Consider the following 16,137-nt stretch of genomic DNA (forward strand, 5'->3'; position numbering starts at 1 on the left):
GGTCTCAGGCTTGGACTGGAACTGACACTGTTGGCTCTCCTAGGTCTCCGGTTTGCTCACTTCAGAGCTTAGAACTTCTTAACCTCTGTAGTCATATATAGATTCTTTATAATAAAGAAATATATATATTCTGGAGAACACTAGTTAATCCCAGGGATTAGGGATTGAAGAGAATCCACAACGTCCTGGAATCAGGAAGCCGGAAGCATGACATGCCTTAAAATGGTTGTATTTCCTGTTTCTTTGCTATCCAGCAATCCAGATACTGGTGAATCACGCAGGCACCCACAGGGAAGGACCTTCCCTTGGCCCATCAGGAAGCCCCAGAACTTCTACCTGTCACATGGGAGGGGCACCTGTGCCCACGCACACTGGTGGTGGATTGCAATAGAGAAGACACGTGTCGGTCAGGAGGAGGCTTGTCCCTCTCACATTCCAATTTTGTCTGATCCATCATGTAATGGTGTGTGCTTCTGACCCTTCACTGCCTTATCCTAGACTGGCTCTGTTGTACTCCTAATGCCCTGTTAGTGGTCTGCTGAGAATGAGCCATATATTTATGGCCCTTTGCAGTCTATTTCTAGACTATGAAGTGAGAGCCTGACTCCCCAATCCTATCATACAAATGCATTTTGCTTTCCTTGTCTTTGGCCACTCACGGAAGCACAGACCCGTGTTCGTTCTCTGGTGACTTGGCTCATTGTGAAGAAGCACGACCTGAGCGTCAAGGAATGGCCGGCTGGGCAGGAGCTGCTCTTCCGGGTGGGCAGTTATTCTGAGAATTCAGGAGGCATAGTTGATAAATGAGTGCAAAATGTGGCCACACTTAAAATTTTAATAACTGGATCACCTTCAATAGGTCAGATACTTGTGTGAGGTGTATACGCATTTGCATACATGTCCATTTTAAATTTGACAGCAACCGTACTTGAAAGACCAATAATGCATACGAGGAAACTGGGGCCCACAAAGTACAATACCCTGTTCGAAGGCCGGACAGTTGTCTAGGTATGTGTGGTGCCAGCATCCCCACACCATGTCCTCCCCACTGCATGGCTGAAACCCATGCAGATGGGATCAGGTTCTTTCCCCTTCTTATAAATTAATATTCTGACTTCGCCGAGGGAGAGATCTAATATCCCTAGCCAACTTATTTCAAATCATCAGAAGAAAGGTGTTATATAAATGCCAAATGGGGTGATTTCTTCCAATAAATTTGATTGATTTGTTCTGTCAGACACTGTATCCTTGGGCTTACTTCCACTTTTTGGTGCACATTTTTAGAAAAATATCTGCTAAAACACCAAATAACTTCATTTCTTTTTCTAACTTGTTCATGCTAATAATCAACGTTCTTACCAACTACAATATCATGGCCAATTTCCAGGTTCATAATTCCTGAGTAATTAATGCTTTCAATGAGTTTATTGGAATAAGCTTTTGATAATAAGAAAGGTTGTCATTTCCTTGTGGTCTTCTTCTCTATATTCATTAGCTTCCCCTTCCCCGGACAAAAGGGCCCACATAAAGGTCATAGTGGCCAGTCTTTCTTTTGCCATCATGGCTACAAATCCAAACAGAACCATAAATCCAAACCATAAGTTTCTTTCTTTAAAAGATGTAATCCAAGGGATGACACAACTTGAAAATTTAAGTTAATAAAGAAACTGTGAGATACCAAGTGTCTCCATGCTAGCATACCTGACATTGTATTGTTCTTTTTTTTTTTCTTTTTTCACTGGGTACACTATATTTCATTGATACATGACAAGGTAGGGCTGCCCAAACCCCTCCCCCTTCTTCAGGGGGTCTGGGATGGAAACTACAGAGATTGGGAGATTCTCAGTGTATTGGAGGATGAGTTGGGGCTCTTGTTCTCACTGGGCCTGGTGTCCAGGGGGCTCTTACTCCTTGGAGGCCATGTGGGCCATAAGGTCCACCACCAAGTTGCTGTTGCCAAATTCATTGTCATACCAGGAGATGAGCTTGACAAAGTGGTCATTGAGAGCAATGTTAGCCCCAACATTGAAGGTGGGAGAATGGGTGTCACTGTTGAAGTCGTAGGAGATAACCTGGTTCTCAGTGTAGCCCAGAATGCCCTTGAGGGGGTCTTTCAATGCCTGCTTCACCACCTTCTTGATGTCATCATATTTGGCAGCTTTCTTCAGGTGACAGGTCAGATCCATGACTGACACATTTGGGGTAAAGACATGGAAGGCCATGCCAGTGAGCTTCCCATTCAGCTTAGGGGTGACCTGCCTACAGTCTTGGTGCCAGTAGAAGTGGGGATGATGTTCTGGGCAGCCCCTTGGCCATCACACTACAGCGTCCCCAGAGTAGCCATCCATGGTCTTCTGGGTGGCAGTGATGGCATGGACTGTGGTCATGAGTCCTTCCACGTTGCCAAAGTTGTCATGGATGACCTTGGCCAGAGGGGCCAAGCAGTTGGTGAAGAAGGAGGCATTGCTGACAATCATGAGGGAGTTGTCATACTTCTCATGGTTCACGCCCATCACAAATATGGGGGCATCTGCAGGAGGGACAGAGACAATGACCCTCTTGGCCTCACCCTTCAAGTGAGCCCCAGGTTTCTCCATGGTGGTGAAGACAGCAGTGGACCCCATGACATACTCGGCACCAGCATCACCCCATTTGATGTTGGCGGCATCTTGCTCCTGGAAGATGGAGATGGGCCTTCCACTGATGACAAGTTTCCCATTCTCAGCCTTGACTGTGCCATGAAATTTGCTGCAGGTGGAATCATACTGGCAAACATAGACCATGTAGTTGAGGTCAGTGAAAGGGCCGTTGATGGCGACAATACCCACTTTGCCAGAGCTAAAATCAGCCCTGGGGACCAGGCACCTAATACGGCCAAATCCATTTCCTCCTACCTTCACCATCGATCTTGGGGACACGACTAGGACTGCACCAGAATATGCGACTGTCTGTTGAATGGGGAGGAGCAGAGAGCAGACATTGTATTGCTCTGAGACCCTCTTACCCTTAAAGTTTTAATGATAAAAAATGAGTTTCTACTTGTGAACAAAATCTTGCTTTGAATTGGTTACATAAACAATAGTGTCGCTTTTCCAAGAGAGAAGACCAGAATCAGAGCGCTTGATGATTTTCTAGATTAGTCCTAAGTTCGGGGTACCGTGGAGACGTTACTATGATCTCTCAAGAGGTTCAACAGGCTTCGTGCTCTCCTTTCACTGAACCATCACTGAGAATTCACTCCTTATCTGGAGGCTCACAGTCTCAGGCAATGATAGCTGCACAATGTTGCCGTATTTCCCACTCAGAAATCGATCCCTTTGTGAGCAAAGCCTCTAAACAAGAAATGCTTTCTCTGTGACACAATGAGTTTCCTTGTTTGTGACAATGTATGCGATAATGAAATTAATAACAATATGGAAACAGGTCAATATCTAGGATATCTGACTTCAAAATCAACAGATACTTGAAAAGTGAAATATATGTCCCTTAACTTCTATCATAAAATGACCCAAAAAAGAATACAGAGCTCCAAGTTCAAGTTCTAGCCTTGATGAAAATTGCTCTGTTGGTCTTGGCCAAATCACTTACCTTTTCTGGGCTTCACTTTTTTATCTGAAAATTTACTTTTTCTTTTCTTTTCCCATCCCCTAAGGGTCAGCATGCTTCCAGGCCCAGTTCCTGAACACTCTCTTTGGAATCTCCTCCAAAATTATCATTTTAAATACTGTTTTATGTATATATGTTGCTGATTCCAAAATTCACATCTGCAACCCCGGTCCCCCCAGACTCCACATTCATATGATCACCTCCTTACTTGACATCTTAAAAAGGTCCCCAATAAGCATCTAAAACTTAATATAGCCCAAGGAAAGCTTTTGATTCTCATGACTCATCATGACTTCTCTGAATTTGTACATTAATAAATATTTGATACTATTAGGAAATTACTGTTCATTTCTTAGGGGTGATAACAGAATTGAGATTGTTTAAAAAAAAGATTCCTTGTGAGATGCATAATAAATTTAATAATGAATTGATTGAAATAAGTGATAAGAATACACGATGTGAGGTTTGGGATTTGCTTGTGTAGGCTCATGGTGGTGGGAGGTAGCAGGCAAAGAATCTAATTAAAGTACGGGTGGAGCAAGGATCTCAGTGGGCTGCTGATTGCTTCAGCCGGGTGAAGATGTGCCGAGAACCCAGAGCTGGAGAAATAAATTAAGAATGTGCAGATCATGATCTCCTGCAGGAAGGAGCACAGGCCAAACGGGGTGGTCAGGTAGTTCCCTCGGCATCCGAGCTCCCACTTTGGGGAAGTGAAAACCCCGGGTCATCTTGACTGAAGGCACAGTTTCAGTACAACCGCACAAAGGAAGTAAAGTCACAAGATGTGTTACTTGCAGATGCCCCAAATGGGGGTGGGGGGCCTGGGGTGCGCTGAGAGCCAGGGGAACGGCGGTCCTCTGTCCCAGGTCATGAGTGAGCAGGAGACAGAGAGCAGCATAGCTGCACCTGTCACTTACAGGGTGGTTTTGTCCAGAAGTCACTAACTTTCAGAGGCTCAACTCTGAGTGGTTTTTCAAAAGATGTCCCAGGAAAAACAAGGTGGGGACTGGGGGCGGGAATCCTACGCTCAGATCCCTAAGTGTGCAGACTCGGGACGTGAGCAGGGCCACCGTGCTGTGAAATGCCTGGGCACCAACTTGGAAAGGTTGTTTGTCTCATCACAGATGAGTATGTGGGTTTTTATATTATTGTCGTTCCAATTTTAGGTTATGTTTACATTTTTCCCAAATAAAAATCTTAAAAGAAACTACCTCGTCACCATCCAAATAAAAGGCACCACCATTAACTCAGTTGCTGTGAACAAAATTCTTTGACTCATCTCTGCCTTATCTTTTTCGCCCTGTATCTCCCACATTTGCGAAGGACCTAGTTTGGAGTGTTCTTGGCATGTCTGTGTAGCTGCAGAAAGGCTGAAGCAGCGAGTGTTAAGGGATGTAAGAAGTGGAATCAGAGAGATGTCCTGATGCTTTTTAATACAGGACCTTGATGGTCGTGGTAAAAATTTGTATTTTATTTTCTATTTTGCTCTGCATGTGATGCAAAATCTTCGTACAATGTTGTTCAGAGGAGGAGAGTGACCGGTTTTACTTTTGACAAATGTCATCATGGATGGTGTGTGAAAAATAGACATTAAGGGGCCAAGAGTGGAAGAGGGAAATCAATTAGATGCTATTTCAGTAAGTCGAGGAAATGATGGTGGCTTGAAATAGCGATCTCTATGGAGGTGTGTCGGGGGGGCGGTTAGGATAAAATTTTAAGGTATTGCTGACATGGTTTTCTAATGGTTGAATAAATGTAAGGTGACACTATTGAATTAAAAAATCTCTAAATTGTCCTGCAGCCTCATAGCCCTACAAAACGAGGATATTGTGGCATGTACCATTAATTCTATGACTTCTGGGAGTCACCTCCTTGCAATGCATGGACACAGCAGGAACAGCACGCCCTTAGGGTCAGAGAACGTAGGTTTGAGTCGGAGCGGGTGGTGCCGTCTACCCTGCAGGGCCACGGAATGAAATGAGACAATGTGCGAAAATCTCCTGAATACTGCACAGGGACTCCAGAGAAATATTTCTTTCCTAAGTTACTTGCCCTCTGCAGGGCCGAACGTTCTTTCCTGTCTTAACCGCCCATGGGATGTCCACCTTCCTTTATTTTTTTAAGTTTTTTTTTTTTTAAATTTATTTACTTGAGAGGGAGTGAGAGAGAGGAGAGAGAGCACAGAGGGAAAGGGAGAAGCAGAATCCCTGCTGAGCAGGGAGCCCAACACAGGACTCGATCCCAGAACCCTGGGATCATAACCTGAGCCAAAGGCAGATGCTTCACCGACTGAGCCACCCAGGCGCCCTGAATTGTCTACCTCCCTTGCATGTTCTTAGGCTCCACACTCAATATTTCCACAACCGTGTACTTTCTCCTTGCTCTTTTTAGCCTGCAGATTTCTATGTATTGGAGCTGGGTTGAAAAATCACTTTGCAGAGAGGTGGCCCTTATTTGGTGGCTAAAATGAAAGAGTCCTTATTTGGAAATTTCTCTTAGGTGGAAATTTTAGGTCTTCATTACCTGATTCATCATACGTAGATCAGATTCACTCATAAAGTGTCAGCCTTTGCATTGGCTTTTTAATAAAACCTATTCTAAATTCAGAAGTAATAACATAAACCTTTCATTTGCACATATGTAACTACTTTATATCCCCTTTTTTTTGCCTCCCCATCTTCCTTTTTTTAAGCATTAATTAGTGGTTTACATTCTCATGTACATATAGATAAGCAAAGAGGGAGAGAAAAAATTGAGTTAAGGGGAGCCTGGATGGCTCAGGCAGTTAAGACTCTTGATTTCAGCTCAGGTCATGATCTCAGGGTCGTGAGATTGAGCCCCATGTTAAGCTCTGCACTTAATGGGGAGCCTGCCTTGTCCTCCCTCTGCTCCTCCTTGCTCTCTTTCTCTCTCTAAAATAAATAAATAAAAAACTCAAAAAAATTTGAGTTAGTAAATATTTTTACAAAATCTTGACTGTTTTACCAGTACCTTCATTGGATTAATATGGGATACATATAATTTGGTGGGGAGATATCCAGTTTTATGTGATGGTAGCACCAAAGAATTTGAATTGGGTAAGTTTAATCTTTTAAGGAAAAAAAAAACCAAACTGATTGTGTCATTGAATAGGTATTTAGATAGAATTTTCACTAGATAATAATTCCTTAAATAGTAACTGGTGTGTCAGCAAACTTTTAGAAACGGAGCAGATCAGGTAGCTGACTTCCCCCCATGCACGACGCCTTGTCTGACTCTCAGAATCTAGTGCGGAACATGGCAAACGATGTTTAGACAGTAAAGGCATGAGGATAATAGAAGAAGTGCGCTAATGAAACCTACAACACCGCAGATAAAGAATTTCATTTCTTTTTATTTTTTAAAGATTTTATATATTTATTTGACAGAGAGAGACAGCCAGAGAGAGAGGGAACACAAGCAGGGGGAGTGGGAGAGGAAGAAGCAGGTTCCTAGCCGAGGAGCCTGATGTGGGGCTCGATCCCAGAGCACTGGTATCACGCCCTGAGCCGAAGGCAGACGCTTAACGACTGCGCCACACAGGCGCCCCAAGAATTTCATTTCTGCGCATTGCTGTTACCTGTCTGTGGTTCATCTACTGGCCAGTAGAGGAGACATCCCCACAACATGGGGGGGGGGTCCTCCTCGGCATCCTGCTGAAGCCTAACCTTTAGTCCACATGCAGTGAACCCTGTCTGCTCCTGCTCCATGCATTCTCTACTTTCCAGTTTGTAAATATTTCCAAGTATGTTAAGCGAGTATTCTAATTTTATCCACCTGTTGCAATTATTTTTAATTTTTTATTGCTTACTACAAACGTCTTCAGTCTAAAGTTAGCTGATTTATTCACCCTCAGCACTGAAAGCTGGGCACTGGTGAATCATTCCCAATGACCTTCACGTGGGATCAGAGGCTCTCACGGTCCTCTGGACGCATTTCCATCAGAGCCTTCGTGCTACTCCATTGTGATCACGTTCTACTCCATCTCTCTTCTCTTCCTCAACCCCTTTGGCCTAAACCTTGGTCATCAAGGCCTGTGGGCTGGAACTGATCCTTCGTTGGCATTCTGCCCATCCCTCAGCATATACTTGTCTGGCATACAGTCGGTACTCAGGAAATATTATATTACTGAGCAAACGGGTAAATAAGAAAATTTATTTACTATTTACATTTGGGACAAAAAAAATGGTATGACATCAAAACTGAACACTATAGCACTTCCCAAAAGCGAGGACCAGCCCTGGTGGGGGGGTGTGGACTGCAGGAGTCCATCTTTGCTCTCCCCGAAGGCGCCTTCCTTCCATTCCTCCCCAGGCCATTCTCTCCATTTGAACAGAGAGACAGTGACACTAGTCCCCAAGGGATAATGGCTCAGCACAATAGCAGCTCATTTCTCAATCATTTCTCAATCAGAAAAACAGTGTAGGATGGGTGATCCCAGGCACCAGACAGCTTTCCTGCCCGTGTTCATTCAGGATCTGGGTCCCTTCCTTCTGTGGCTCCCACACAGCCACACTTCCGGCCAGGAGGCTGGGCAGTGTAGACCCTCCCGGTTCCAACACCCACCCATGGATGGACAACACGAACTGCCCCACTGTGCACGCCGGCACTGAGGAAGAATTAACCCGAAGCTTCAGCTCCTGAAGCTCGCTGCTCTTCCTACCTAGTGGTGGTCTCACTTTTATCTGAAATCAGAACACAGAGCCCAAAATGGAATTAGATCTATGACTAAACAGAAGGGGTGGTGATGGGAATGGCAGAAAACCTTCCGAAATTACACAGGACAAGCAGCTGACTTCCAGGTGTGTACCAAATCATCTCGGTTGAAATAGAAGCTTCTCAGAACTGTGTCCGAAGCATTTGAAACATAGCCCCCCCTGCAACTGTGGGCCTACAAGACTGAATGTGCTAATAGAACCCAACATATCCCCATCTCAATAACTCCCTGTGGCAGAATTGCTTGAATTTCCTACATGAATGCCTAGTCTACCCACAATAGGATATTAAAGCTTAGAATATTAACACAGACACTGCAGGTACCAAAGAAAATGCCTCTTTCATTACAGTTGTGGCCCCGATTCTTTTTTTTTAATATTTTATTTATTTGAGAGAGAGAGAGAGAGAGAGACAGCATGAACAGGGAGAGGGGCAGAGGGAGAAGCCGACTCCCCAGGGAGCAGAGAGCCTGGTCCCAATTCTAATCAGCATGTGATTCTCCGATATTCGAGCGTTGCAAACTCCGCGGCCCCCAGGGGGCGCTGTCGTCTAGCCCCACGTACAAACATCCCAGGGCCAGCGATCAACGTCCTGGCCTATATGACACGAAAGGCGACAGGATAATGGCCTCAAGGTGAAATATTCAGCATTGAAGCTAATAACAAACAGGAACACATTTCATTTGCTTTTGTGCATTTTTCACTTGCTTTCACTCGTTGATGTGAAAATCCTCAAATGTGATGATTTAATAGAAACGGAAAATTTTAAAACACTGAGTTTCCAGAATTTGAATTTAGTATCTGCATGTTATGAAACTCTGTGATTAAATGCCTTAAAAGGTCGGGCCCACTGTAAATGTGAGTGGGCGTCAGAGCTTCCCCTGATTTTTCTAGGAATGGCTCCAAGTTCTGAAGACAAAGTCTAGAGTCTGAAGACAGATACTTACCACACAACAGAACCAATGCAACATGTTCTCCTGGAGACATTTTAGAATACTCTTAAATGCTTGCAAAATGTCCTGAACAGCATAACTGAATGACAGTTTAAATACATTCATAAATCAAATGGGACCTAATTTATGCAATGTTTTTCTCCAAATAGTCTTCGAAAAGAACAATTTTGTTGATATGCAAATAATATAGAAACTCAGGCAGATATTGGAGGTTTCCCTTGCCTTATATTAGGGGTTAAAATATGTCTGTGCACCAGAATTATATGGTGAATTTCTTTTAAAAAAAATTTATTTACTTAGGTTAGAGAGAGCAAGTGAACGGGAGGAGGGCAGAGGGAGAGAATCTCAAGCAGATTCCCGCTGAGTGTGAAGCCTGACACGGGACTCAATCTCACGACCCTGAGATCACGACCTGAGCTGAAACCAAGAGCCCAATGCCCAACCACGTGAGCCTCCCAAGCGCCCCTGTACGGGGGATTTCTAGAACTGCAGAGCCAAGGTCCTATGTCCAGAGGTTCCCATTCAGTGTGGTGTTTATGGAGCTTGCACATTTGCATTTTATTTAACTAACACATCAGGCAATTGCGAAGTCGCTGGGTCACAGGCTTGTGGATCACTGATAAGGGTTTTGGAAGATTTAGAACAGCGCTCCTCAAACTTTCTTGAGCGTGCAAATCACCTGTTCCAAAGGATTGTTGCAAACACCACGTGAGAACATGCAGGACTTTGCACACTGTAAGCCTTAGCAACGGTAGACGGGATTGTCTTCACTAAAGGCTAATGAAGAGGTAGAAAAAAAGGAAAAATGTTCAAAGGCTGGAATAAAATGGAAAGAAAACTGAGTGCTAACATACGGGGAAAGAGGCACTGATTAGAAGTCAGGTGGTGCCCCACACCAAAGGCTTCCCACTTCTGGGGTGCACCCACCGTGATTGTGAAAGAGGAACGACAAACAGCATTCCAAGAGGCCATCCTATTCCCCGTCCTTACTCCTTTGCAGTGTATTCTCCACCATCAGTCAGAGCTTTATAGTGCACTGGACTGCGTGTGCCCCTCCCCAGTTAAACACCCCCTTCGCCCTGAGGGTGAGAGTAAAATCCTCACCAGTATCTGTTCACGCTGTTCTCTGCCTGGGACTCTTCCTCCACCCACACACCCCACACCCATGAATCACCTTCCCCGACTTAGACGCCATGGCCTGTAGGAATCCCTGTTTCCCCAAGCAAACCTTTCTATTCTTTTTTTTTTTTTTAAGATTTTATTTATTCATTTGACAGAGAGAGAGCAGGAGAGCACAGGCAGGGGGAGCAGCAGGGGAAGAGGGAGAAGCAGGCTCCCCGTTGAGCAGGAGCCTGATATGGGACTCGATCCCAGGACTCTGGGATCATGACCTGAGCCGAAGGCAGTCACCCAACCAACTGAGCCACCCAGGCGCCCAACATTTCCATTCTTTACTGCAAGTTCTGGCTTATTTTTCTGTATTCTGCAAGTCTGTAAAAACAAGGAAAGTGAACTTTTTCATTGTCTTGATCACTGTTTAATTCCCAGCAGCCACACCATGCCTGGTATACAGTTGATATGTAATAAATATCCATTCCATCAATGACGGATTGATGAATAAGATGCAGTATACGTATACAGTGGAATATTACTCAGCGTATGTATACAGTGGAATATTACTCCGTATGTATACAGTGGAATATTACTCAGCCATAAACAGAATTTAATCTTGCCATTTGGGACAACATGGCTGGACCTTGAGGACATGAAGTTAAATGAAATAAGTTAGAGAAAAGACAAATTCTGTATGATCTCATTTACATGTGCAATCTAAAACAAACAAAAAATCAAGCTCACAGATACAGAGAACAAAACGGTGATTGCCATGTGTCAGAGCTGAGTGTGGGGGGCCACAAGGGGCGTCCAAAGGTACAAACTTCCAGTTATAAAATAAGTAAGTCACGGAGGTGTGATGTACAGCATGGTGACTATAATTAATAATAATGTATTGTCTCTTTGAAAGTTGTTAAAAGAGTAAACTTAAAAGTTCTCATCACAGAACAAAAATTCTGTAACTCTGTGTGGTGGCACGTTAACAAGACTTGCTGTGGTGGTCATTTTGCAATATATACAGACAGCCAATCATGTTGTACTGAGACTAGTATCATCTTTATGTCGATTATTCCACAATTTATAAATAAATACACAAATAAATAGATATTCATTGAAGGATATATATTGTTTACTTTTAATCAACTCTTATGAAAATAAGTCTCTTTCTTTAAATTTTCTCTGTGACTCATGGTAGAGCCACTTCCTTTGTGTATTTTCTACAAATGGTGATATTGCTTGATCAATAGATTCATACCTCAATTTATACAATTTATAGAAGCCATACAAAATTCAGTTATCTTTCCTTCCTGAGTTCCTTTTTCACATACAGATGAGAACTGATTATATTGGTCATCAATACACAGAAATGTAACAAGTAGCAAATCTACTCCTTATAGTTACTAAGTATAGAGTAACTTCCGTTTGGCTTGGAGAAGGAGATAAAACTTAAGAAGCACTGGATACAGGTGTTACCAGAAACAATATTTTATCACATGACATTGCGGAAATATAAGGTGAATTGCAACTTGGACTTCCCTGGACTGTACCCATCATGAGGCAACATCAAAAACTGACAAGGCAAATACTACCCCTTTGTGCCCAGAGACCTTCCGTGTCCAGAGCAAACAAGATGAGATGGCCAGTGGATTCCTGATTTCGGGACCCTCCGTGGCTGCCAGTCTCTTCTCCGCACGGACAGCTTTCCTGGTACCACCTGGTGCTACTGGTGCTGCTGCTGCCCCTGCCTTTCAGCTTGACTCCCCGACTAGCCTGTGACCTTGCTCCACGTTTCCTTGTCCTTATCATCTGGTGAGGCCGTTCCTCCTGTTAGTCAATCACCACTATGTGTTGAGCTCTGTGCCAGTCACTGGGCGGGCCGCTGGGACAGTCGTGTGAGGGAAGTGAGCCTGCAACGTGTTCCCACAGAAGCTGGAATGTAGCAGAGAGAGCACGCTGCCCTCACTGGGGCGGGGAGAGCTCTTCTGACAAGCCATTGAGGCGGCCCTAATTATTCCCTCTCTACCGTCCCTTCTCATAAAGAGTGGTGAGTGGCCTGGGGCTGCGTGACCTCCCAGTATGCTTGCTGGAAGCATCTCCCCAGAGCTGAAGACCAACCTGGACCCGGGTTCATCCAACTCTGTCCTGCCTCCCTCAGGGGTGAGTTCATTGCCTGCCAGGAAACTGTCCGAGAGATTTAACTCCGGCTCCTTGCTCTTATTTCTTATGGGTCTCGTCCCCTCTCCTTGAGCACATCAAACAATCACAAAAAAGAAAATGCAGAAGCTCTCCACTACAATGTGGGGTGCTACCTAGGTACGAAGTTGCAGCCATTCTTCTGGGTCAGTTTAAAAGACGGACACATGACTTCCACAGAGAAAACTAACTTAACTAACTTCTAATAATGCTCCACCTGGCAATTCTGACCTCACCCCCGGGTCTGAAATCCAGTAAGCAGAAACACTCAAAGTTGCCATATTCTTGTTTCCAAAGGGGGGGAGGGAAGTACCCACAAAAAATGCAGCGATCAGGAGTAGTCATTCCTACTCCTTCTGTTATTTGGGGGAAAAATCAATACAATGAAGAAAGGTTGCTCCTTACGTCCGGTAGTCTACCCAGGAATGCATAGTAACCCGATAAACCACAAGGTGGGGTTCGTGCAATAAACAAATGGCTATGTTAGCCAGGCTACCAAGTCCCAGCTACACAGAGTAGGGGTGAACTGCTGTGTGATGAGAGAATCCGAACTACTAAAGAGATTGGAATGAATTTAGAGCACGTACAAGTTAGGCACTGGCGTAATGATAAAGCGGTTTCTGAACTCGGAGGTCTATGACGGGCAATGTGTAGATACATATTTTTCAATGTCAGTGACTCGGGACAGCATCCAGCCGATAAGTGACCCAGAATCCAGACAGCATGATGTGAAATCAGAGTAAGTTTGGAAGAAAGGAAACAGGAATATTTAGTCTGTGCACAATGGTGAGAAAAAGATGGCGAAAGACAAAACAAAACAAAAACTCATTCTTGGAACAACAACAACAACAAAAACCAAAAGAGCAACAACAACAAAAAACCCTGATCTAGAAGGGGAATCAGCCGGCCTGACGGTGGTAAGGGAGGCATGCTGGTCAGTTGAGCTAAAACCGCAACCCCCTTGCCCTGTTTATCTTGGGCAAACCGCACCTGCCCGCACAGGCTTCTCGGTGCGGCAGAACCAGTGGACACGCTTTTAAACTGCTGCCATTGTATGCCCTGAGCCCGGGAACAGTACTGTGCACCAAGACTGACGTTTAATATTTTTGGTCACTTACTACTGATGGGGCACATTTCTCAGCCCTTTACTTGTCCTTCTTTCTTCTCCCCTGCAGCTCTTTGAGGCTGGTGTCCCTATTCCCTGGTGAGAAAGCTGAGATGGAGAGAAGCAAAGCATTCTCCCCAAAGTAACAACTGGGACTTCCCTCCCAGGCGTTCTGATTCCAGAACCCCCCCCCTTTTTAAGATTTTATTTATTTATTTGACAGAGAGAGAGACAGCCAGCGAGAGAGGGAACACAAGCAGGGGGAGTGGGAGAGGAAGAAGCAGGCTCCCAGCAGAGGAGTCTGATGCGGGGCTCGATCCGGGAACACTGGGATCATGCCCTGAGCCGAAGGCAGATGCTTAACAACTGAGCCACCTGGGGACACCTCAGAACCCCAAATTTGAACCATTTCTTTGTACTTCTTTTTGAAAATCCTTCCCTGATCTCCAACACTGGACTTGATGTGTCTCCCGTGGGCTCTTTTCATCCAGAATCACTCCACCCTCCTTCAATGTCGTGGCGTGGCCCTGACATTTTACTGAATCGAACTCTGAACTCTGAGGCAAGCACGGTGTCTGACTGCTGTGTTACCAGTGCCTACCTAGAACAGGCCGTAATTTCTATTTCCTGCATTACTGAAAGATAGACGTTTAAACCAATGAATATTGAAGCAGCCAGGCCAGGGGCGCCTGGGTGGCTCCGTCGGTTAAATATCCGACTCTTGATCTTGGCCGAGGTCTTGATCTCAGCATTGGGTTCTAACCCTGCCCCTGGGCTCCAAGCCCAGTGTGAAGCCCATTTAAAAAAAGTAAAACCAAAAAACAGAACAGCAGAGGAAATTCACTCCTGACCAGTAGGTGGCAACAGGGGACCGATAGCAAGGGAGTGACCCCAAGGACCGGACCAGGTCCTTTCCTGGAGGTAAGCAGCGGGGCTGCCAGTTTTGCCAGAGGAAGTCACCTTATTGTATTAATTAACAGTTCCTGTTACTCTTCTCTAGATGCCTTCCAGATTTGCTGCATCTTCTTCCAGCACCGTAAAATCAGAACAGGTTTAATTATCCCATTTGTAACATTACTGCTTCGCTAGCCTATCCTGTAAAATATTTATGTTCAAAGAACTGATAAAAGGGTTTATAGCTTTTATTCCTATAATTAAGCTATAGCTTAAATGCATATATGACACATGCCCCAGTTTGAAAGTCTACTTTCCTATTCTGGAATATTTGTGGTTTTGAAGAAATCGTGCCTGTACCAGCGACGAATGTTAGAGGAAAAAACTGACCCAAAGCGAGCAACCACTGCTGCTGAACGAGGACGAGGAGAGGGATGTGAACAATTTTCCATTTAGATTTAATCATCGTCGAAACATTCCAGAGAAAGGGGTTTAAAACTATCCTAAAATAAAAATGTTTATGAAAAAAATGCCTTCGAGAACATTGTTAGTATACGGCGAAACTGAGATTGAGACCCGTGATCTTTGCATGGTACGAAGGCACTTACTGGTTTTCCAGGCTGCTGTCACAAAATCCCACAAACTTGGTGCTTAAACAACAGAAATGTGTTCTCTCACAGTCCCAGAGGCTAGGAGTCCAATATCAAGGTGTGGACAGCTTTGGTTTCTCCTGGGGCTTCACTCCTCGGCTCGAGGGTGCTGTGTCCCCATGTGGTCTTTCCACCGCACACGCATCCCTGGGGTCCTCTGTGTCCCAAGTTCCCCTTCCTAGGAGGACATCAGTCAGGTTGGATTAGGGCTCTGCCCAAACAGCCTCATTTTATCTAAGTCACCTTTTCAAAGGTCGTGTCTCAAATACAGTCACATTCTGAGGTACTGAGGGTTAGGGCTTCAAAATAGGAATGGGGGGGCACAATTCAGCCCATACAGGTACTGTTCATTTGGGGGAAATAAAACCATGTATATTTAAGAACTATCTTAAGTATGTTTCCATTGCACATTTAAGACATTTACTCTGGGCAGATGTACTGTGTGAAAATCTGGGTTGGAGCTGCAGGTCTCTGTTTTTCACGAGCGTTTGTCCCAAATCTACAGACCCTGATATTTTCTCCCTTCCCTCTGCCTGCCTGTCCTTTCTCGCTTTGTATTTTATTCTCAGCCGGCATCTCTCCTCTCCTGCCCCTAACGTGCCCGGGGATGTTTGCTTCTCCTGACCGAGCCCTTTTCTTTTGGAGGCTTGTGTTACACATACGCACAAATATTTTTAACTCCCTGGAAAAATCTACATGTGCCAGCACTTTTAAAGAAATGTCTAGAAAGTTCCATGACATTTTTATGATAACATAAACCTTTTCCCTCCCTCTTCTAGGTCTGATGACAGCCCAAGATTCATAATCTCTCATCCTTAGAGCTGTCTAGAGGTAATAGATGGTGGATTTTTTTTTTCCTGCTCTAGCCCTTTGAAAATTATAGCTGCTTG

At 44.6% G+C, this 16,137-nt stretch overlaps 1 protein-coding gene and 1 pseudogene across 1 annotated transcript in view; both read right to left on the reverse strand.

The window, feature by feature from the left end:
* Positions 1–16,137, reverse strand: part of LIG4 (DNA ligase 4) — a 66,691-nt gene that overhangs the window by 25,015 nt on the left and 25,539 nt on the right. The window lies entirely within an intron of this gene.
* Positions 1,905–2,903, reverse strand: LOC100476545 (annotated as a pseudogene).

Source organism: Ailuropoda melanoleuca, chromosome 7 (assembly GCF_002007445.2).
Source record: "Ailuropoda melanoleuca isolate Jingjing chromosome 7, ASM200744v2, whole genome shotgun sequence".
Lineage (NCBI taxonomy): Eukaryota > Metazoa > Chordata > Mammalia > Carnivora > Ursidae > Ailuropoda > Ailuropoda melanoleuca.